Source organism: Scyliorhinus torazame, chromosome 1, assembly GCF_047496885.1.
Source record: "Scyliorhinus torazame isolate Kashiwa2021f chromosome 1, sScyTor2.1, whole genome shotgun sequence".
Lineage (NCBI taxonomy): Eukaryota > Metazoa > Chordata > Chondrichthyes > Carcharhiniformes > Scyliorhinidae > Scyliorhinus > Scyliorhinus torazame.
The window spans coordinates 66,567,311-66,592,075 of NC_092707.1; positions in this window are offsets into that span (position 1 = coordinate 66,567,311).

A 24,765-nucleotide genomic window follows, 5' to 3' on the forward strand; every position below is an offset into this window, starting at 1 on the left:
CCATGTCGGTGGCGCCCGGGCCGAAGTGGGCCGCCATGCGCGTGCGCAGCCGCGCGGTCAGGCTAGCAGGGCCCCGCCAGCAGCCAGAGCTGCAGGACACATGCCTGGGCTCTGCTAGCCCCCTGGAAAACGGAGAATCACCCCGGACCTTCGAGGAAAAAGTCCGGAGTGATTCTCGCCCATTTTCTGGCGGGTGTGGGGACTTAGTCCCTAGAAGGGAGAATCCCGCTCATGATCTGTGAAATCTATGGTCAGATGAAAAGGAGAACCAGACCATCAATATGCAAAGTAAGCTGACATTCCACAAGGCGAACATCAATGTATTGGCACAGCAGTACCAACCATCCAGATTATGGCCAGAATTCTCTGGCCATTGGATTCTCTGTTCCTGCTGTTGCTCTTATTAGCCTTAGTTTTATTAGCTCTAATTATGTCACCTTTGCTCACGAGTCGCCAGGTATCTTTCTGATACCGCCACGTGGTTCAAGCTCTAGTTATGATTAATAAGACAGCACACCGCTTAGTAAGATTGAAATCAACGGTCATTTATTATGTACAGCAATAAATACTTACACAATAATCCTACTTTCTATATCAAAACCTACCACTACTGGCCAATACTTAACTTTTGGGAATGGCCCACCAGGTCAGGGAAACAAATGGCTTATCGAATTGGGTCTGGCCTGCGGGATTCAAAGGCTGATACAGGTCGATGGCTAGGAGTCTCTATCGGGAAGCGATCGCTGGAGTCAAACTTACGGTTTCTTGTCGATGGTTCTTGCGAAGGTTGCGAGCAGGAGAAGAAGGGACAGAGAGGGTCGATCTGAACTTGACCCCTATTTTTATAGGGCCCAGGGGCTTCCCGCCTCTCGGGGTGGACCTTGACCCTGAGTCCCAAGTGATTGGACTTGTTCCCAATCACTGGGTTCGATATGCTCCAATAATGGGGCGATTCCTTGATCGGGGGGTGGTCGTTCACCTATCTTTGTCTCAGCCACTGCTGGCGCCGAGAGGTCTGGCCCGGCATTCAATTGCTAATATGTTGCAATTGTTCCCGGGGATAGCCGATTAAACTGCAGATGTCTGTGTTGATGTACATGGTCGCAGGTATCGATCTGGGCCGACTTCCCCAGAGCCGAATACGCTATTCTGTCTGCAGCTGTCCGTTTGTGCCCTGTTGGCTGCTTTTCCCATCAGCCTTTTAGTTTAGCCATTTTATATCGGGTTTTGGCCAAATTAATCGGGAATCAGCCATTTTAGGTGGCTACACTGCCACTTGTGCACTCCCGCCCGCGGGTGTTCTGGTGGCATGGGGTGTCTTCAATGGGAAATCCTATTGTTGTACCTAAACCACAGTGTGTCTTTAACCCGTATATGAGAGACAATTGACCGCAAGTTGTTTCACACCATAATATAATTTAATGGCTAGCACACAATGTTAAGGTTATTTCAATCACACACTCATACAAGTTGAGTTACAAAGCTATTACACCCAAGACCTTAACTTAACTTCCAAGTGACTGGCAAGTACCGGGCAGATATGGCCTTTATCTGGAGTCCGCAGTCCGGCAGTGATGTAAGTGTGTTGCTGGTCATCGTCGCCCTTGGCTCTGGTCCTTCCGTCAATGGCGTGGATGGTTTTCATCTTCGGCTGGTGAAGGGTCACCATTGTTGCTTGCCGTCGAGAGAGTGAATGTGGGGTTGCGCAGTACCTTTTATCCCCGGGAGTTTCGCTCCTTTTTGGGCGGTCCCAGGTGAACTTCCAATCAATCGATCAGGGCTCAATCACCCTGATCGATTAGGTCCAATCAAGACCTGCCACCTTGATGGTGGGGCGTGTCCTTACCGGCCATGTCCGTTGGTGTCCGAGGCACGTAGGCCTTTCCAAATAAGGAAACAGATGCCACCAAGTCTGCTACACCAAATGAATTTGCATTTTAAGCCAATTGTCCCGGGATGGCCGCTTGATGGCCTTTTTCCTGTGCTATTTGCAAAGTCTGGGCTGCAGCTTTTTGTTTATTTGAGAGCTGCAGCCTGTTGTCCCTGAACAAGGCCACTTTTCCCAGCATCCTCTGCCGGATGCCATTTTAGGTGACCACACCATTAACAAGCGGTGGGAACAGAGAATCCGCCACCAGCGAATGGCTCGCCGCTGAGGAACACATGGGGCCCGGAGAATCCAGTACTATATGCCCATAAATGCAGGGACAGCAAGGCTGGATGTGCAAAGTTGGATACTAGTGCAGGTGCAAACATCCTTCTACTGTGCACACTGAAATGCATGAACCCACAGAAGTGGCAACTGATTGTTCAACCAAGAACTATTAAACTCACTACGTACAATGGCTCAGGGATTCTGTCCCTGGGATCCATTACACTCAAGTGTCACTACAACTCACCTTGGTCACCTTGGTCACCTCAGATATTTTATGTTGTGGGTACCACCGGTCCCGTGATTGCAGGCCTACCTGTGTACTAGGACCTGTCCTCCATCACCAGACATGATATTGGGAAGACAATGACAAGGACTGCAGACCGTAAGGAGCACCAATGGAAACTCCATGTTTATATTGGGAAAAGATCACCTAACTGCAACGCCGATCATCAGCCCACAATCTATGCAGCACAGTTGGAATCAAATTATGTATACCCACTCCGAACTTGCACACTTCATCTTACTCTAAAATCAATGTGGAATTGTTATTCAGCTGACAAGTGCGAGGAATCCTTCCAAGTCATCAATCACTGATATTCCCAGTGGAAGGTGAAAAGTGCCCATAACCGGCACATGGGTAATGAATTACCCAACCTGAATGTTGGACAAAATGTTTGAGTGTAACACCCAATTGATGGCAAACAAGTATGAAAATTAAATGGTATGAGAGTGTGATGAAACAGACACAAAATTAGAAACATACCACAACCAGAAACACCCAATAATTCTATCGGGAGGAGAACATAGTCTGAGAAACAGCACAACAAAGCATCCCTTACTAGCATTCTGAACACATACAGCAGCATCCAACCAAGATCATTGCTAGGACCAGGTGAAGACAGGTGCAAGGATTCCTCCCTCTCTCCAACCCCCCCCGCCCCCCCCCCCCCCCGCAAATACACCCCCCCCCCCCTCCTGCACCCTTATTCCCACTCCTCAATTGTTTGTAATGTTTTTTTTTGTGTATAAGGATGATTTGGTGTATATACCAAACCGTTTACATGCTGGTTGCAAATAATTCAGTTTGCCAGGAGTGTTAAATTTAAACACAAAAGAGTTAGTTTTTATTGTGGATTAAAACCCACCCAGGTAAACATATAAAATATTTCAAACGGTAAACACATCCTGATCCTTGCAACACATAAGCGCACGCACACATGCAAAATTACAGGTTATAAATTAAAGGAGGTTAACATTTGGCCAAATTAATATCGAATGATAAAAGGTAAATAGAGAGATCATTAATTATGAGTCCTTCGCTATTGTTCCTGATTGAGGCAGTTCTACAATGCTAGTCCTTTTTTGGAGAGAAATATTGTATTGGAGTATGAAGTCTTCAAAATTTCTCTGTGTTATCCCCAGTATAACATAAGCAGACAGAGGACACTTTTGTTTGAAAGAAAGAGATAGACACACAGTTTTATTGTTGCCTTCAGATATTTCTTCTCCAGACTGCCAAAAGTACCAGGGTGTTCAAATAAAGGACATTTTGAAATTGTGATCTCAGTTACGTGACCCCTCTTTCTATAATGATTTGAATGTTCCACAGAAGATAATTGATTAGCTCATGTCTGGACAGACTTTAGATATTTTGTTAAGGTCAAGATGATTAGTTTTTTTAATGTCCAGACCATCACTTCTGAATGACCCAGTCTTCCATGTGATGAGCTAGGAGGATCATATCAACACCTCCAAAATAGCCATTGTTTCTTCGGCTTTCTGACTCTGGGGACAAATTGTGGCAGCCATTTTTAGCTTCAGTCCATTTTTGACGTAGTCCTTGACATCAGCAGTTGTGACATTTCACAGGAGACTTTCCTGGGCCCGTCCTAATTGTAATCCACACTGGAAACTTCCAGAAACGTGACCGAAATGCAGTTGCAGACATGTCAGACAAATGTCATCTTAAGTCAGTGTCTTTGTTTTAACAGTTGAAACTGCCTTTTGAAGAAATTCCACATGCGAGTCAAGTAGGTTAATTTTACATTTAATATTTGATATCAATACACCTCTGCAAAAAAAAGTCAGGGATAGGTTAGAAGTTTGGCAAATTAAATGACGAAGATATCATGGAACAAAAGGCAAAGGGAGTAGTAATAGCTGAAGTAAAGAAACAAAGCATTGGTCCTGAATGAAGGTTAAAAACAGAAAAAAGGACAGCTCTGTATGAAAGCAAAAACGTGAAAAGAAGATGCAGATAGGCACTGGGCAAAAAAAAAGCCAAATCAAAATGGAGGTCACGGTCTGATAGCGTTGACCACAATGTTGAATCCAGATGGAAACTACCTCAGTGGAAAATGAGGTGCTGTTCCTCATGCATGCATTGGGCTTCACAGGAACATTGTAGCAGACCAAGAACAGAAATGTGAGCATGAGAGAAATGTGGTGAGGTAAAATGGCAAGGACCAGAGGTTGGGGTCAGGCTTGTGGAGTGAGCGCAGGTGTTCTGCAAAGTGGTCACCCAGTCTGTGTTTGACCTCCCCAATGTAGAGAAGATTGCTTAGGAGCAGTGAATATAATATATTAAATATAAAGAGGTAAAAGTGAATTGTTGTTTCACCTGAAGGATGGTATGGGGCTCTGGATGGTGAAGCGCTGTTATGGAAGGTAGCATATTTGGAAAAGGTACAGCCAAAGTGGGGAGAATGGAATGGAGTCCTTAAAGGATGTGGGATGTCAGAATGTGTAGTCAAGGTAGCTGTGGAAGTTGGTGGGCTGAAAATGAATTTTATTAGACAATCTATCCTCAGAAATAGAGTCAGGGAAGTCAAGGAAGAGAAGGGAAGGGTCGGAGTGCGACCATGTGAAGGTGAGAGAAGGGTAGAAATTGGAGGCAAAATTAATACATTTTTCCAGTCCTGGTCAAGAGCATGAAGCAACACCAATGTGGTCAGAAAAAGAATTGTGGGAGGAGACCTGAGTAGAACTGGGACAAGGAATGTTCCACGTACCCCACAACAAAACAGATACAACCAGGGCCCATGCGGGTACCTCCAGCCACACCTTTTATTTGGAGAAATTGAGATGAGTTCAAGGAGAATTTGTTCAATGAGGGAAGTGTTGCTCTATTAATAATGTTGGTGAACCACAAGCCTTCCCTTACATCGATCAAATGACCACACAACCAGTTAGTTAGTTCAAAAGATGGTTTATTTACATACACAAGAGTTATCTCGACATGCAAACATAGTAACATAGAGTTAAACGACACCTATCAGCTACAAAAAGCTATACTTAACTTCAGGGCGACCGGCACTGTGCAATTGGATAAAGCCTTTATCTGGATTTCACTTGGCTGGTTTGAAGAAAGTGGCTCTGTCTCTGCTGGGCACATCCGTCAGGTAGCGATTGTTGGTCTTGAACTTGGCTGGCTGTTCCTGCTACGATTGGGTTGGCACAGGCCAGATCCAAAAGAGACATGGCTGTGTCCTCTTTTATCCCTCTGGGATTTCGCGCTCTTTGGGGCAGTCCTTAACCTTGGACCCAATAATTCGACAGGGCTCTGATCACTGCCTTCGTTCTCGGCCAATAAAGGGGCAGGTGCCTGGGTGGCTGGGCGGGTCCTTAGCAGTTATTGACCTTGGCAGTTAGGCTTTCTGAGTAAGAGGAGTGGTGCCGATCAGTCTGTGGCAGTACCGGTTGCTTGATTGGAGTTCTATTGTCCTGGGAAAATGGGCCATTAAAATTCAAACAAGTGGGGGTTTCGATCAGGTCTGGTTATCTGTGTTTCAGATACACATTGGCTCTGTATCTGTCCTGGGTTGGCCATAATTCCCATGGCCCTTTGCAGGTGGCCACAGAAGTTCAACCAGCTGGAGGAGGGTGATGGTGGATGGGGATTGCTGGATTCAAGGAAGAAGTGGAGAGCCCTCAGACCAGCCTGGTGGGAGATGGGGTTGTAGAGGGATTGGATTGTGAAAAGGAGGCAGTTGGGGCCAGGAACCTGGAAATTGTTGAAATGATATTGGTCTCAGAAGAATCACAAATGTAGGTGGGAAGAGACTGGGCAAGGGAGAAAAAGATAGTCGTGATATGAAGAAATGAGTTCAGTGGGGCAGGAACAGGCTGAAATGATGGGTCTACAAGGGAAGCTCTGTTTATGGATTTTGGGAAAAAGTGCATAGGAAGGAGTTGAAGGCTGTGAGCTTGGAGACTCTGGAGAAGGGAAGATCTTCAGAGGAGATGAGGTCAGACCAAGGGCTTGTTTTCGGTGGTGGATCAACTATCAAGGAGAGGTAGGAAGAAGTGTCTCTGAGTTGGTGCTCAGTCTCTGCAAGGTAGGGGTCAGTTTGCCAGACAAGAACAGCGCTATCCTTGTCTTTAGGGTTAGTTTTGATAACAAAGCCAAGGTTACTCTGAGAGAATGGAGTGCAGCAAGTTCAGAGAGAGACAGGTTAGAGTGCGTGAAGGGAGTAGTGGAACTAAGATGGCCATTACTATGCTGACAGTTCTCAATGAAAACGATCAAGAGCAGGTAAGAGGTTAGAGAGATGGGGATCTAGGAGAGAGAATATTGGAAATGGGTGAAAGGGTCTGTTGAACTGGGGGAGGATGGCTGCCCAAAGAAATGAACATGGAGACAAAGGTGATGGGAAAAGAGTTCAAAGCCATACCAAACACAAAATTCGTCGAGGTGAGGGCATAAGGGGATAAAACTGAGTCCTTTGCTGAGCACAGATCATTCAGCATCAGAGAGGGGAAGGCTGTAGTGATCTGTTCATCTGTACATACATCAGCACATACACCAGGGACTGCAGCACAGATGTGACAGCCACAGCATCACTAGAGGGAGTATCAGAGACGGGTATAAAGGGTCGAGCCCAAGGCAGGATCCGCCTTTTTTAGAAGCACAGAGCTAGTGAGCAGCAGCACACAGGGATAACTTAGCATAGGCAGTTTACTTAGTTTCACTGGTGATACCTCTTGACTGTTTTACATCTAGTTGAGTTCTGGAAGCCGAACGAACCCTTTGAATAAAGTATATGTGTTAACTGTAAGTCTACAGTCATTATTCAGAATTAGAGAATAACATATAGTACCAGGAGTGGTTTCAGCAAGCCAGCTAGACATCAGCAAGAGAAGAGAACTTAAACCAGACATTCTACCAAGGAAGGCCTCGCAGCATTCGGATCCTTCAGATACCAATCGGCAAGATGGACCCAATCCAACCTCCACGCCTGCTCCAGACCACTGGTATTATGCATTCCAATTGGAAACTTTTCATACAACAGTTCAAAATATATCTAGAAGCTAAGGATCTAACCTCAGCATCTGATGCCAGGAAGATAGCCTTGCTCTTATCCCTGGCAGGTCCGCAGGCATTAGAAATATATAATTCCTTTACCTACCTGGAAGGGGAGGACAAGGGCAAGCTGGAAATAATCATTAAAAAATTTGAAACCCGCTGTCAATCTGAAGTCAATGAGATATTTGAAAGATTCAAGTTCACCAGGCGTTTGCAAACACCGGGAGAATCTTTCAGCAGTTTTGTAACTGATTTAAAATTACTTGCTCAATCCTGCAACTTTGAAAACCTCTGTGACTCCCTCATCAGAGACCAGATAGTCAATGATATATCTGATGAGGGACTTAGAAAATCCTTATTAAAACGAAAAGATCTAAACCGAGAAACAGCCATGCAAAGATGCTCTACTTATGAAAAAAGTAAAGAAGAATAACAGGAGTTTACTTACCGGGACCAAGGCCTTCACCACGAGGTCGAGCCCGTCAAAATGGTGGCCCAGGCATCCAGAAGGCGCACCTCTAGCGGCAATCTCGTGCGTGAACCTGGATGCAGGCCACACGCATGCGCAGTTCTCCCGAAGATTTGACACGGAAGAAAGGCCTACTGCGCGTGCACGAGCGTGGGGGACAGCGTAATGATGTGTCCCCGCTGCGGACACGCCTACTTAAAAGGGCAATGTCCAGCTTCTGGAAAACAATGTTTAAAGTGTGGCAAATCCAACCACTTTGCCTGACAGTGCAGAGCTGCACTGCAAATGAAGACAACAAGACAGAAACACATGAACTTCAACGGAAAAAGCATAGACTCAACGGAGCACAAATAAAACAATGATGAGTATTCCTCGGATGAGGACAACCTCGCTTGCGACAACTCGTTTGTCGTGGACACGATCGAGACAATCGAGGAACATGATGCAACAATCGCCACGCGTCACCCGGTCAACAGCATTGATTCCAGCAGTGAGTGGACTGCGACAGTGCAAGTCAATGACTTTCCATTAGTCTTCAAGCTAACCTCCTCACTAGCAAGGATCTCCATTCGATTCCCGGAGACCATGAAATAATACCCGCTGCCTGTCGGCTGAAGGACTACAACGGCAATCAGATCGCCTCAAAGGGATCGTGCCAGTCTGACTGGGTCCCGGTGGCAAAAGCATCCAGGGCCATGACCGCAACTGAGTGCAGATATGCACAAATCGAAAAAGAATGTCTCGGACTCCTCACTGGGATTCTGAAGTTCCAGGACTATGTGTACGGCCTGCCCACGTTCATAGTGGAAACCGACCACAGACCGTTGGTCCATATCATAGACAAGGATCAAATGACATGACACCTCGTCTGCAGCGCATCATGATGAAGCTGCAAAGGTATGATTTTACCCTAGTATACACTCCGGGAAGAGACCTTGCCATTGCCGACGCACTGTCCCGATCCATTGGCACTGACAACGCACCATCAGCCCCTATCAGAGAAATCGAGGCCCAAACACAGTTATACATGGAGAATTTGCCAGCTTCGGATGAGAAGCTTTGCCTAATCCGACAGGAGACGCAGAAAGACGCAATCTTACGGAGGGTGCTGCACCTACTCCAGCGCGCTTGTCCCCAATTTCAGAATGTCAAGTCAGAACTGATTGAAGTTGACGGCCTGCTGATACGCAATGCGCAGATTGTGATTCCGGCCACACTCCGCGCCGAGATGCTACGTAAGATTCATGAAGGCCATCTAGGCATTGAGAAATGCAAAAGGCAAGCACGACAGGCTGTGTACTGGCCCGGCATGAATCAAGACATAACGGACATGGTCATGACATGTGACACCTGTCAAAGACATCAACCCGCACAGTGTAAAGAACCACTGCAGCAACACAAACTCATAATGGCACCGTGGACAAAAGTGGGCATTGACCTATTTCATGCCACAGGGCGTGATTACGTCTTGATCATGGACTATTACTCAAACTATCCGGAGGTACTGAAACTCCATGATCTCATGTCTTCATCTGTCATCAAGGCGTGCCAGGAGACATTCGCACAACATGGAATCCTGCGTGTGGTGATGTCAGATAATGGTCCCTGCTTCGCGAGCTGGGAATGGAAAGAGTTCTCAGACCGCTACAGCGTTCGGCATGTAACATCCAGTCCGCGCTACCCACAGTCAAATGGGAAAGTGGAAAAGGATGTCCACATCATTAAACGGCTTATTAGCAAGGCAACAGATTCACGCTCGGACATCAACCTAGCGCTATTGTCCTACCGAGCAACCCCATTGACCTCAGGACTGTCGCCAGCACAGATGCTCTTTGGCAGGGACATCCGGACAACCCTCCCGGCGATTCAATTCCGAGACCCCAATAGCGCTCTGGTACTCGGCAAAATGCGGGTACTACGGTCAAAACAAAAACAATACTACGATCAACATGTGATCCCACTCAAGCCACTGAACATGGGTGACATCGTCAGGATCAGGGACCCAGAAGGCGGATGGGCTGACCCAGCCACGGTGATCAGGCAGGAGGCGCCGCGGTCCTACATTGTCAAGTCGTCGGCGGGGGTACTTTTTCGCCGTAACCGCCGGGATCTGTTAATGCTTCAGCCTACAACGCCGGTGTTTCCCACACTGGACTTGACTAAGTCCATTAGTCCACAGGACGTTCCTCGCCACACAACGCCAGACAGTACTCTTGATGACATCAAACCGTCAACCCCACCACCACCGTTAAGACGCTCCAGCAGAAGCCGTAAGGCACCCGACCAGCTAGATTTGTGACGACACTTCACCACACGCACAAGACGAATATGAACATTTCTCGCGATGGACTCATAACACTGTTAATTGTTTCTGTATTACTTTATCATTTTTGCAGTGTGCAGCTTTGCTTATTCTCACCAATTGTTATCTACAGTTTTCTTGAGGCCAGTCTGAAAACATATCAAGTCAAAAGGGGGAGGATGTAGTGATCTGTACATCTGTACATACATTTGCACATACACCAGGGACTGCAGCACAGATGCGACAGCCACAGCATCACTAGAGGGAGCATCAGAGGCGGGTATAAAGGGTCGAGCCCAAGGCAGGATCCGCCTTTTTTAGAAGCACTGAGCTAGTGAGCAGCAGCACACAGAGATAGCTTAGCATAGGCAGTTTGCCTTAGTTTCACTGGTGATACCTCTTGACTGTTTTACATCTAGTTGAGTTCTGGGAGCAGAACGAACCCTTCGAACAAAGTGTTTGTGTTAACTGTAAGTCTACCGTCGTTATTCAGAATTAGAGAATAACATAAAGGCCAGATGGGTATAGTGAATACACAGCAAAAATTGGGATTGGAAGAAGGAATGGAAAGATAGGAAGAGAGAGAGAGAGAGAGAATGGATAGGGAGAAAGGATCTGGAAGGCATCAGTACACATAAGTTGTTGGATCTAAGAACATAAGAAATGTGAGCGGGAATAGAATACATGGCCTGCTCCACAATTCAATACGATCAGGGCTGGTCATGAGCTTCAGCTCCATTTTCCTGCGTGCTCCCCGTATCCCTAAATTCCCTGAGAGACCAAAAATCTGACTATCCCAGACTTAAATTTAATAAACGATGCAGCATCCACAACCTCCTGCGATAGTTAATTCTGAAGATACACAACCCTTTGAGTGAAGACATTTCTAATCATTATTATCTAGACGGGTGGGGACAGTTAAAACCCTTGAGGAGTACAAAGAAAGTAGGCACGTATACTTAATTGAAATTAGGAGGGCTAGGAGGGTCATGAAAAGTCCTTGGCAAGTAGGATTAAGGTAAATCCCAAAGCTTCTTATTCACATGTAAAAAGCAAGAGGGTGGCCAAGGAAAGCATTCGACCACTTAAGAACTGAGGGGGAATTTATGTGTTGATCCAGAGTAAATGGGTGAGGTACTAAATGAGTACTTTGCATCAGTGTTCACCAAAGAAAAGGACTTTGTGGAAGATAATTCTTGGGAAGTGTGCATGGATAGTGGATAGTCTGGGTCATGTTGACATCAAAAAGGAGGAGGTCTTTTAAAAGACATTAAGGTAGATAAGTCTCCTGGGCCGGATGGGATTTACCCCAGAATACTGAGGTAAGCAAGGGAGGAAATTGCTGGGGCCTTAGCTGACATCTTTGTATTCTCATTGGCTACAGGTGAGATCCCAGAGGACTGGAGAATAGCTAATGTGGTACCGTTGTTTAAGAAAGATAGCAGGGATAATCCAGGAAACTATAGGCCGGTGAGCCTCATGTCGGTCGTAGGAAAATGACTGGAAAGAATTCTCAAGGACAGTATTTATGCCCATTTGAAAACAATGGACACATTAGCGATAGACAGCATGGTTTTGTGAAGGGGAAGACGTGCCTCACTAACTTGATCGGGTTTTTTGAGGAAGTGACAAAGATGATTGAGGAGGGGAGGGCGGTGGATGTTGTTTACATGGACTTCAGTAAAGCCTTTGACAAGGTGCTTCATGGCAGACTGGTACAAAAGGTGAAGTCACACGTGATCCGAGATGATGTGGTAAGATGGATTCTAGAAATGGCTCGGTCACAGAAGGCAAAAGGTAGCAGTAAAAGAGTGTTTTTCTGAATGGAAGGTTGTGACCAGTGGTGTACCACAGGGATCTATGCTGGCGCCTCTGTTGTTTGTAGTGTACATAAACGATTTGGAGGAAAATGTAGCTGGTCTGATTAGTAAGTTCGTGGATGACACCAAGATTGGTGGAGTGACAGATAATGTTGAGGATTATCAGAGGCAACAGCAGGGCATAGATAGGTTGGAGACTTGGGCAGAGAAATGGCAAATGGAATTTAATCCAGACAAATGTGAGATAATGCATTTTGGTAGGTCTAACAGAGGAGAAATATACCTTAAATGGCAAAACTCTTAGGGGTATAGAAAGTCAGAGAGATCTGGGCGTGCAGGTCCACAGATCTTTCAAAGGGCAACACAAAGGACAAGGTAGTCAAGAAAGTATAAGGAATGCTTACCCTCATTGGATGGGGCATCGAATATAAAAACTAGCAAGTCATGCTACAGTTGTACAGAACCTTGGTAAGGCTGCATTTGGAATACTGCACACAATTCTGGTCACCACACTATCAGAAGGATGTGAAGGCTTTGGAGAGGTTTACCAGGATGATACATGGTCTGGAGGGTGTTAGCTATGTGGATTTGCTGAATAGACTTGGACTGTTTTCATTAGAACGACGGAGGTTGAGGGGTGACCTGATAGAGGTCTACAAGATTATGAATGGCATGGATAGAATGGATGGGCAGGCACTCTTTCCCAGGGTGCAGGGGTCAGTCACCAGGGGGCATAGGTTTAAGTTCCGTGGGGCAAAGGTTGCGAAGACGTGCGAGGCAGGTTTTTTGCACAGAGGGTGGTGAGTGCCTGGAACGCGTTGCCAGGAGAGATTGTGGAAGCAGATACATTAATGGCGTTCAAAAGGCATCTCTACAAATACATGGGTAGGATGGGTATAGAGGGATATGGCACAAGGAAGTGCTGAGGGTTTTGGCCAAGTCGGTGTCATGACCAGTAAAGGCTTGGAGGGCTGAAGGGCCTGTTCCTGTGCTGTATTATTCTTTGTTCTATTTCAATCCAAAATGATTTGCCCCTTACCCTGAAACTGTGCCTCCGACTGTGTTTTAGATTCCCTGACCAATGGAATCAATGTCTCAGCATGCACCCTATCAAACCCACTCAGAACTTTATATGAGATCGCTTCTCATCGATCTAACCCCCAAAGAACATCCGCTCAGGGACCAATTTAGTGAACCCTCGATGTACCATCTCCAGTGCAAATATATCCTTTCTTAAATGTGGTGAACAAAACTGCACACTGTGCTCCAGATGCGGCCTGATCAAATCCCTGTACAACTGTGGCAAGTCGTGGCAAGTTGTCTTCAATCTTTTACTTGTTTGTAGGTGCTTGCGTTCCTTAACACCTGAATGGGTAGAGAGACATTCAGCCTCTGATCTCCGGGTAAGTGTTCTCCAAGGCGGCCTTCAGGACGCGTGACAACGCAGAATCGTCGAGCAGAAGCTTATAGCCAAGTTCTGCACACATGAGTGCGGCCTCAACCGGGACCTGGGATTCATGTCGCATTACATTCATCCCCCACCATCTGGCCTGCGAAATCCTACCAACTGTCCTGGCTTGACACAATTCACACCTCTTTAACCTGGGGTTACCCCATCTCTGGATCTGTAAAGATTTAATCACCTGCTAATGCTCGCATTCCAAGCATTGTCTGGCCTCTTTGAATCTGTCTATATATATGTTTCTGGAACATACCTCTTCATTCACCTGAGGAAGGAGCAGCGCTCCGAAAGCTAGTGACATCGAAACAAACCTGTTGGACTTTAACCTGGTGTTGTAAGACTTCTTACTGTGCTCGCCCCAGTCCAACGCCGGCATCTCCACATCATGAATGGTTGTGTGTGAGTGTACATTGCTCCAGGCCGGTTTTGATTTACTGTGCTCAGGCAATTCAATCGCCCAAGGCACAGGAAAACTCCATGTTCTTATTTGTGCCGGTTTTACAAGGATTGAGTGGGAAGGTCCTGCTGAAATAACCCAATTTGCCAGAAAGGACTGCTCCGAGGTGATGTTATTGGATTATTGACAGGAGCTCATTATCTCTCACTGTTCCTTGCAGAGCTGAACATGAGCAACCTTCACGCGAAGAGAAAGAAAAATTGAAATTCACTTGTTTTAAATCTTCATCACTGTCCGAGCCTTGCTGCAATGGAATTCAAATGATCCTTATAGTATTGGGGGCATTTTATCAGCTTTGTGATTCCTATCATGAACTGTCTTGGTGCAATCTTCAGATGTTTATTCGAGAGGGAATGATGGGGATTATATTTTTCTTTCTTTCAGTTAGATTATCTTCTTCATAAATGTTTTCCACCTTTTCTTGTTGCTGTATTCTTATTTATAAATCTGGTGCATTAGCATGCATGCAACGCTCCAACCCCATTCATTTGTCAATAGAAACGGAATGCAATCAGATATGTACAAGGGACCGAATTTGGTTTGAGTCAATCTAATTACCATGCAATTTGAAATCCTGCTTGAACTAGAGGAATTCCCTGATTATAATGATGTAAAATCTTCAAACTCAGTAAGGTTTTGGAAGAGAAAATAACACTGGCTCATAGGTTACAGACAGGTGGGGAGTTCATTTAAACAGCATTAATTTCTCCTTACCACTGTTCTGTAAACAGAATGTGCTTTGATTTGTTTCCCTCTTTATACATAAATTGTGGCATGTTTCCTAATCCCTGGATTTTGGCGCGAACCAATTTGCTAATAATAACCCCACAGCAAACTCGAGAGAGGATGAACTCAAAGAGTTAATTATTTTACACATGCTCAAAATATGGATAGAAGGATCACCATGTCACCCACTCGCATTTAAACAGTAAAAATAGGGATAGGGAGAATGATCTTTTACAGTACAGAGACCACAGAGAAAATAAATATAGTTTCCTGTGGATTCCAGAGTCCAGAATCAAAGTCTAATGAGGTATTCCTTTTTTAAAATAAATTTAGAGTACCCAATTCATTTTTTCCAATTGAGGGGCAATTTAGCATGATCAATCTATCGACCTGCACATCTTTTGGTTGTGGGGGCGAAACCCACGCAAACAGAGGGAGAATGTGCAAACTCCACATGGACAGTGACCCAGAGCCAGGATCGAACCTGGGACCTCGGTGCCGTGAGGCTGCAGTGTTAACCACTGCACCACCGTGATGCCCCTGATGAGGTATTCCTTTATGGAGGTTGGTGAGCTGAAAACCAATGCTGGATAATTTATTTTTCCAGTGCAGTTGATATCACACATTGAGAAAGGTGTGCAGATGTGGAGCAATCTTGAAGGTGATGGTACAAAGCAGTGTAGATGGGGGCCAGGTATTCTACCTGGGCTGAGCTCCTTGCCTGTGAAGCTGCTGGTTAGATGGTAAGTAGCAGACTGAGCTATAGTGTTCAGCAAGGCAATATTACTTGTTCCACAAGCCAGAGACCCATGTTGCATGTCTCCCACCTCTTCATCAAGTCTTTGACAAAGTATGTGTATCCATCGTCTAGATTCCAAAGACAGTTAAATGTCTCAGCCATTAGAAATTAAAAGGAGAGTTGCAGGACCTTTGTCTTAGTGGAAAATCACTCTCTTTCTGGCCAGCCTGGATTATTAAATGTAGCCGGCCTTAGTATAGCTCTCTTTGAAGTGAGGCTGTACAATCCACAAGGAGTAGTTGGTGGCTCCTCAGAGATGTGAGTTTCCACAAAACTGCCAAGTATCTTCATTTATTCAGAGGTCACAAAAAGGCATAATTTCAGCCATTGCAGGGATCGTTGTTCAATTTTTTAAAAGTTTTAGAAATAGCAATAAGCATATCTAAATATATTTTATAAAACTATGCAATGTAAGGTTAATCCCTCACACATAGAACAATGAGAGTCAAAGGTGAACTATTCAAATGTAACCTATGAATTCAGTCCTATCACATGCCTGCATACTTACACACAGTTGCCAATTTTTTAGTTGCATTGAACAGGATTTTCTTGACCCACCACGGAGTGTTTTGCGATGGTGGGGTCTTCCAGTCCCACCGCTGTCAAAAAGTTTTCCCGTTGTTTGCACCTTCCAAGACCAGAGAATCCATGGCGGTATGGATTGGGGTGGGCTGCCGTCAGCGGTGCCAGAGGATCCCGCCAGTGGGAATGGCCGGAAAACTTCGACCTTTGGTGATATATTGTCCACAGTAGCAAAATAAGTTTGCTCTAATTTTCCACCTCTAGGATGAGGACAAGTTAACCGGAAAATACCTGGTTAGATTCCACATAGATCTTGACAGAATCCCCCATCTAATCCTATATTCAACCTCTCAGTTCCTTCCATCAGGCTAATGCTTCTTACTGTCTCAATTCAATAGGGGCCGTACTTCTAGCAATGCAAAGATTGGGCCCACAGGCTTCACCACAGATATCAAGCATCATCAGCTTCTCATAACTTTCTGATGGTCTCCTTCACCTTTTCAGACCTCTCTGTATTTCACTATGATGGCATTTTACATGACGTTTCTGACCCGAGCATCCAGCACAGAAAATGTAATCTTGTGCCTGAACTTCAGCCTTTATTTCTCATGTTGACTAGATACACATCATATTGTGAGTTCAAGTTCCACTCCAGCATAAAATCTAAGCTGATGTTCTGGTGGACTGTTACACTGTTAGAAGTTGTGCAGATGAGACAATAAACTGAGATCTTGGGCGTCATTCTCCGACCCCCCGCCGGGTCGGAGAATGGGCGTTGGCCGCCGTGAATCCCGCCCCCGCCGAAGTCTCCGCTCCCGGAGATTGGGCGGGAATCAGGCCGCGCCGGTTGGCGGGACCCCCCGCTGGATTCTCCGGCCCGGGTGGGCCGAAGTCCCGCCCAGGAATTGCCTGTCCCGCCGACGTAAATCAAACCTGGTATTTACCGGCGGGCCCAGGCGGCGTGGGCGGGCTCCGGGGTCCTGGGGGGGGATCTGACCCCGGGGGGTGCCCCCACGGTGGCCTGGCCCGCGATCGGGGCCCACCGATCCGCGGGCGGGCCTGTGCCGTGGGGGCACTCTTTCCCTTCCTCCTCCGCTACGGCCTCCACCATGGCGGAGGTGGAAGAGACTCTCCCCACTGCGCATGCGCGGGAAACTGACAGCGGCCGCTGACCCCGCGCATGCGCTGGGAAACTGACAGCGGCCGCTGACGCTCCCGCGCATGCGCCGCATTTCCGCGCCAGCTGGCGGGGAAACAAACGCCATTTCCGCCAGCTGGCGGGGCGGAAATCCTTCCGGCGTCGGCCTAGCCCCTCAATGTTGGGGCTAGGCCGCCAAAGATGCGGAGCCTTCCGCACCTTTGGGCCGGCGCGATGCCCGTCTGATTGGCGCCGGCTTTGGCGCCAGTCGGCGGACATCCCGCCGTTGGGGGAGAATTTTGCCCCTTGTCTCCCCTCTCAGATGGACATAAAGGATTGCACGGCACTATTTTCACCAACAGTGAAGGAATTATCCCTGGTGTCTGGGTTAACATTTCTCCCTCAATCAACATTACAACAATGGATTATCTGGTCATTATCTGTTAACTGTGGGAACTTGCTGTATGCAGATTAGTTGCTGCATTTCTTTATATTACAACAGTGACTAAACTTTAAAAATACTTAGGAACATAGGATCATCAGAACAAGATTGGGCCATTGAGTCCTTTGAGCCTATCTCTTGCCATTCAATGAGACAAGGACGATCTGCAACCTAATCCATGTACCTACCTTTTCCCCATATCTCTTAATATCTAGGGCTAACAAAAAACTTGAATCTGTTACAACCGGTCCTGGGATAAGTGCCCCAATTTGTTATGATTCCTGATGAGCCCTCCCCCCTCTCCCCAATCCCCGATTATGACTGATCTCCAGGTGAGGTTCTCCAAATTTGTTATGCTCCCAGGTAAGGAGGGATGAGCTAGCTCCCCTTCTTTATTCAAACCCCTCGGTTGGTCGCAGCAAGGTTAATTTAAAAAGGATTTCTTGCCTCATGGGCACCCTTTCCCTGTCCAAGTTTCTTTTAAAAGGAACTAATTTAATTAAGCTTTCGGAAAAAAATAAAGTGTGCATATTAGTTGTTAAAATGAGAGAAGAATATAATAAAAATGCAACATATACACACAGATAAGTGAGTCCAAAAAGAAAATTAAAAAAAAAAGATAAATCACTCAGTATTTGGCTTGTACATGAGGAGTAATAGTGACATGTTGTGGCTGTTAAGTTGGGTGATTCCAGTAATGATGACTTTTGCAATTGAGCAGTTAGTTTGGAGATTCTTGGTTCTTCAGGCTGGCTGAAATGAGTTGTCCTCTAGTTGTCCTGTTTCCTTTTCAACTGTGGCTTTGCTGACTTGTAGCTTGCATCCAGTAATTAGAGAGAGAGATAATTGTTTACCTGGAAATGCAAGGATATACTTCAGTTGTGGCCTTTATAACACACAAGAGAACTAGAACACCAGGCTAGCACACAGAGACCAGGGTTGCAGTTAGTTTTTAACCCCTTTTCTTGTGTATTCCTGGGAAGGAAAGAAACAAACATGCCTTTTGCCCAGATTTATTTCAACTTGCATCACGTCTATAGTCTGGGATATAAATCACAGGAGATGGTTTCTGTTGAGATGGTAATCAGCCTCCATATCTCTCCAGCCACAGGAGATTACAGTTTAGTTTTTGCATTGCATCTGTTAGGGGAAATAAAATAATGTGGCTTTATTAAAAGGGATTATAACTAATATTCTAGACTTAGAGTACAAGACACAGTAACTAAATGCTTATGTGGATAGTCAACCTTACACCAGTGAACCTTTACACTGCTAGGTTCCTTCCTGTTTATTTCCTTATTTTCACTTTATTTTATTTTGCCGTTATAACTTTTGATCCATGGATGATTAATGGGCATGTATATTTAAGCCAAGCAGCAGAGGGAATGAGGAATTCTGAAGTTATAGAGGATAACACTCTGCTAGTCTCTGCTAGTTTGAACAGGAGCTTCAGACTTTTCGGCACCAGAGAGAGAGATGGGGTGCGACTTGGTTTTATTGATTGGCTTGTTGCCCATGAATTGACTAAAAGACCTGTCCGGTAACAGGTGACGATTGGGCCCTATCCCAGTGGGAGCAGTTGAGTCTTAAACACAGAAAGACATCAACCTGCTTTTTCTCCTTCTCCAGAAAGGCTGTGAGTGCTGTATTTCAGAAACGACAGAGAACCTGAATAAATGAATCGACAGGGGACCCATTACAGGCTGCAAAGACCAGGACATGCTCTCTCTCTCTCTCCAGAGGTTGTGAGTGCTGGATTTTTGAAACTACAGAGACCAGAATGAATCCAGTAAAACCTGGAACTGAAAGCAAAGTTTAAAGAGGAGTACGGTGCTAGAAACCACAAAACCACAAAAGGCTCCCTCATGTAGGTTATGGTTCATGACACCTCTGAAAATCTTACTCGATTTCTTGAAAACTGTGGACGACCAGGGCATTCCTATCCCCACTACGGAGCCAGCATGTTGGGGCTGCAGTATGTGTGCTTATGACCTGAGCCAGCCCACACCCTTGAAAGGCTTCACTGAAATTTGGAATCCCCGGGAATGGGGTCGGGAAGCCCGGAACTGGGTCTCGGCTTTCGTTTGCACCCCTCCAGAGTCTCCATGACTGCATGAAAATCCAGCCCCTTGTACTGGGAAAACAAAGCCACCGCGTAGAACTTCAGTCAGTTCAAATGAAGGCTGCAAGAAGCAACCCTTCGTCCTGCCATAAAATTATGATGCAGCCAATCGTTTGTTACAGCTAGCGACTGACTGGGAAGGAAGAGAAATGTAAAAGGGAGCATTCTGCAAAATAAACTTGCCTCCTATTCTTACACTGACTTTGTCTCGCATAAAGTTTATCAGTGCTGCCTTTTGAAAGTGTCCACATGAGGTGTGTGAGAAACATACCATCCAATTATTATGACAAGCAGGACACACAAATGCCAAAGGCTTTTCAGAGTTGTGGGGATAGCAGTGCCACTGAACCTGTCATCTTCACCCAAAATTTGTAACATCCCCAGAAGAGCAAAGGGAGGTTGTCCTTTAGGTCTTTATTTAACCATAACTTCTCTCCATAGTCACACTGAAGGATTTTCAAAATTGAGGAACCATCGGGAATTGACTCATTTTCTCTTTTTCCCTGTGTTCTTCTTTATTCTAGTTTTAAAATGGATGCTCAGCTGTAACTTGTCAAACATGTCTGGGGAAAGGTGACACAAAGTCTCAGAAAACGTTAAACTTTCCTCCATGCTCCTTTTCTTCCTGTCACCTTTGTGTCCCAAAGCAGTGACTCATGATGGGCCATTTTCTACAGGTGATTGCCGTTCATTGCTACCTCACTCAAGTCGACATAGATAGTTAGCAGGTTATTTCATAATGGTGGGGTCACAGCTGTAGAACTTTTTGCCCTTCTTTGAGAAGTGATAACCTGACTCACTGGAACAGGCAGGCAGGGTCTTGGTTAGATATCTCATCCAAAGGATAGCACTTCCAAAAATACAGTACTCCTTGAATAATACCATGATATGACGGACTATGTTATGTGCTCAATCCTGAATTGGAGCTTGAATGAAGGTGTGAGTACAACCTAGCCAATAGAGCAGAGAGGAGTGGGATTCTGAGGCCAATATATGTTTGAGATAGCAGAGAGTTACCTGCATTTATAGAATCCTAACCAAATATGTCTGATATGTTGGGTGTTCTGGGTCACATACAGGTCACCAACACTTGAAGTAGTGCAACACTATTTTATTAAAAGGTTAACTATTTAAACATACTTGAACTGTGGGTAAATACGATACCAGCTTTAACTAAAGACCTTTGCCTAGTCCTAACCAGTTGATGCACTCAGCACATGGTGAATGTCTGTGTTACAGGCTGTGAGCTCTGTGCTCCTCGCTAGCTGCTACTCGAATGAGCAGGAACTCTGATGCCCCCTGTCTTTATAGTGCGTGTGCTCTCACTGGTGATTGGCTGCGGTGTTGTGTATGTTGATTGGTCCCACTGTGTGTCCATCAGTGTGTATCTGCACCATGATATACTGGTGTATATTATGACAATGTGTTGTTGCCATTATTGTGCCAGCTATCAGTTAAGTGATTGTAGACCGGGCTTTGAACCTGTTCTGGGTGGCGCATGTGCACTTGCCCAATAAATCTTAAAGGATACTCATGCTTTCCACATTTTTAACAATGGCTCATTCAAGATTGGAAATTCCTTTGCCTTCCTCAAACCAAAGTTCTTATTAAATTGCTGTACGAACGCAGAGTACCTTTCTCTTATCACCTATGACAGCAAAAGCCTCCCGTTTGCCATAGTGCCTCTGAGTGAGAAATGCAGGTCAGAGCCATTGGCTACAGTTTGGTTTTTAAGACTGATGTCACAATAACCTAAATACCCTGCCGCACCGCTTTGCCTGAAGGATGCATCATGTGTTTTGCACCCTCAGCCACTTACTGCATCAAGTTAACAAATTAAATATTCATTTTAAGCAGCTTTGTTTCACAGTGTCACTGCCAGTTTCCACAATAAATATAAACACCTTCAACACTCCGCTTAAATAACTCTTAAAACAGAATTAATGGGGCAAAGATTCCCAAGTGATTCAATGACATTTATTACTACCGATTTCCCGCAGCATTTGGAAGTTAAGTTCCTTAGAAGTCGAACTTAATAATGTGTTTAAAAACCTAGACCTGTGAGGTGACAGAAGCTCCTGAACTGTGATAACAAAGCATTAAATTTGAGAATAACAACCACAATTGCTACCTTTAATGGTGTTTTCAAGTAGGTTTTACAACCCTGAAATGCATTAAACTAGGATTGCAACTTCAATAAGATCCCTTTCTTGATTAATATTCTGTAAGGGTCCTTCCTGGTTTTCCCTTATTTCCCCTTTTATTTTGCTGTTGTCATTTTGTGATTCATGGGTGATTAATGATCATGTATTTTTAAGTCAAGAAGCAGGAGAGAAAATTCTGCTAGTTTGAACAGGAGTTTCAGACTTGTCAGCACCAGACAGAGAAATGGGCTGGGACTCAATTTGATTGATCGGCTGGAGACCATGAATTGGCTCGAAAGGCTGTACTCTGCTTGGTAGCAGGTGGTGATTGGATTTTGTCCCAGTAGGATGATGCTCAGAGACCTGAAGGTTTCATTTTGACTCCTGGTCACAGAAAAACAACAACTTGCTTTCTTGCTCTCCCAGAAAGGCTGTGAGGGCTATATTTGAAACTGCAGAGAACCTGGATGAATGTATCTCCAGGAAAACCATTACAAGCTGATTGGATTGGATTGGATTTGTTTATTGTCATGTGTACCGAGGTACAGTGAAAAGTATTTTTCTGCGAGCAGCTCAACAGATCATTAAGTACATGAGAAGAAAAGGGAATTTAAAAAAATACATAATAGGGCAACACAACATATACAATGTAACTACATAAGCACTGGCATCGGATGAAGCATACAGGGTGTAGTGTTAATGAGGTCAGTCCATAAGAGGGTCATTTAGGAGTCTGGTGACAGTGGGGAAGAAGCTGTTTTTGAGTCTGTTCGTGCGTGTTCTCAGACTTCTGTATCTCCTGCCCGATGGAAGAAGTTGGAAGAGTGAGTAAGCCGGGTGGGAGGGATCTTTGATTATGCTGCCCGCTTTCCCCAGGCAACGGGAGGTGTAGATGGAGTCAATGGATGGGAGGCAGGGCCGTGTGATGGACTGGGAGGTGTTCACAACTCTCTGAAGTTTCTTGCGGTCCTGGGCCGAGCAGTTGCCATACCAGGGTGTGATGCAGCCCGATAGGATGCTTTCTATGGTTCATCTGTAAAAGTTGGTAAGGGTTAATGTGGACATGCCGAATTTCCTTAGTTTCCTGAGGAAGTATAGGCGCTGTTGTGCTTTCTTGGTGGTAGCGTCGACGTGGGTGGACCAGGACAGATTTTTGGAGATGTGCACCCCTAGGAATTTGAAACTGCTAACCATCTCCACCTCGGCCCCATTGATGCTGACACGGATGTGTACAGTACTTTGCTTCCTGAAGCTGCAGACAAATGCAAGAATGTTCTCTCTCTCTCTCCAGAAAGGCTACGAATGCCGTACTTCTAAACTGCAGAGGCCTGAATAAAGCTGCAGTAAAAACCTCGTTCTGAAAGTAAGGTTTGAAGAGGAGCAAGATACTGGAAACACTCATCTGAAACAGAGGGTGCGATTCTCTGGAAACTTTTCTAAATGTGGTAGATAGCAGGGACTGCTGCGAACTTCCCAGCGCTTGGCCCGGTGAGGCCAATGCAATGCAATGTTAACTTAATGAGGTCACACGGGCTTCATGCCGCAAATGTAGGCTCGTCAGCCGATTTGCCGGGACCACGCTCACCAACGCCCCGCTAACACAGTCGAGAAGCACTTGAGCAGCACTTGCACAGTCAGCCCCACTCAGCTCGCAGCCATAACGCCGAGACGACCGGTCCCAAAGTTTAGAGATGTGGACCTGGGGAGGCTCCTAGATACGGTTGAGGCCAGGAGGGATCTCCTGTTCCCCCGAGGCTCCAGACAGAGAGCCATAGGGCAGCCAGTGCTGCCTGGGATGAAGTTGCACCGGTCGTCAGCTCATGAGACCAGGAGGACTGGCCTCCAGTGCCACAAGAATGTGAATGACCTACATCGGGCCGCATGCGTGAGTTGACACCCCCCCCCCCCCCCAACCCCAAAACCTTCCCACCCCCACACGACCAGCCCCCTCAAGGACTCCATTATCTCCCAACCCACACTTCACCCCCCTCCCTTCACTCCCTTCTTCACCCCAACCCTCCCTTCACCCATCCCCACCAGACCAGCACCTCCCCCCAATAAGCTTGTCCCAATCACAGGTGGGCATTGCTGAGGCAGTGCAGAAAGTGGCCCAATCACTGAGAAGCATTACCGAGGGCATTGACACCATGGTGCAGACATTGGTAAGCCGCCAGCGCAGGCAGAGCCAGATGATGCAAGGGCAGCCGGGGCTTGAACCAGCTGTCCCTCTATCCCGAGGTGAACCCCAGGGCACGATAGGCACCATAAGACCATAAGACATAGGAGCAGAATTAGGCCACTTGGCCTATTGAGTCTGCTCCGTCATTCAATCATGGCTGATATTTTTCTCATCCCCATTCTCCTGCCTTCTCACCATAACCACTGATCCCCATTAATCAAGAACCTATCTATCTCTGTCTTAAAGACACTCAGTGAATTGGCCTCCACAGCCTTCTGCCGCGAAGAGTTCCACAGATTCACCACCCTCTGGCTGAAGAAATTCCACCTCATCTCTGTTTTGAAGGATCGTCCCTTTAGTCTGAGATTGTGTTCCCTGGTTGTAGTTTTTCCTACAAGTGGAAACATCCTCTCCACGTCCACTCTATCCAGGCCTCACAGTATCCTGTAAGTTTCAATAAGATCCCCCCTCATCCTTCTAAACTCCAACGAGTACAGACCCAGAGTCCTCAACCGTTCCTCATACGACAAGCTCTTCATTCCAGGGGTAGGAGGGGTTACGGGATGGCAACCCGGCCCTATCCTATGGACTGGCGATAGTGGCCACAAGCTCCCCTGAATTACACCCCTCTGATGAGCCTGCGTCCCACAGCCAGCACCCGGCACATGCACGGTAGCATAGTGGTTATCACAGTTGCTTCACAGCTCCAGGGTCCCAGGTTAG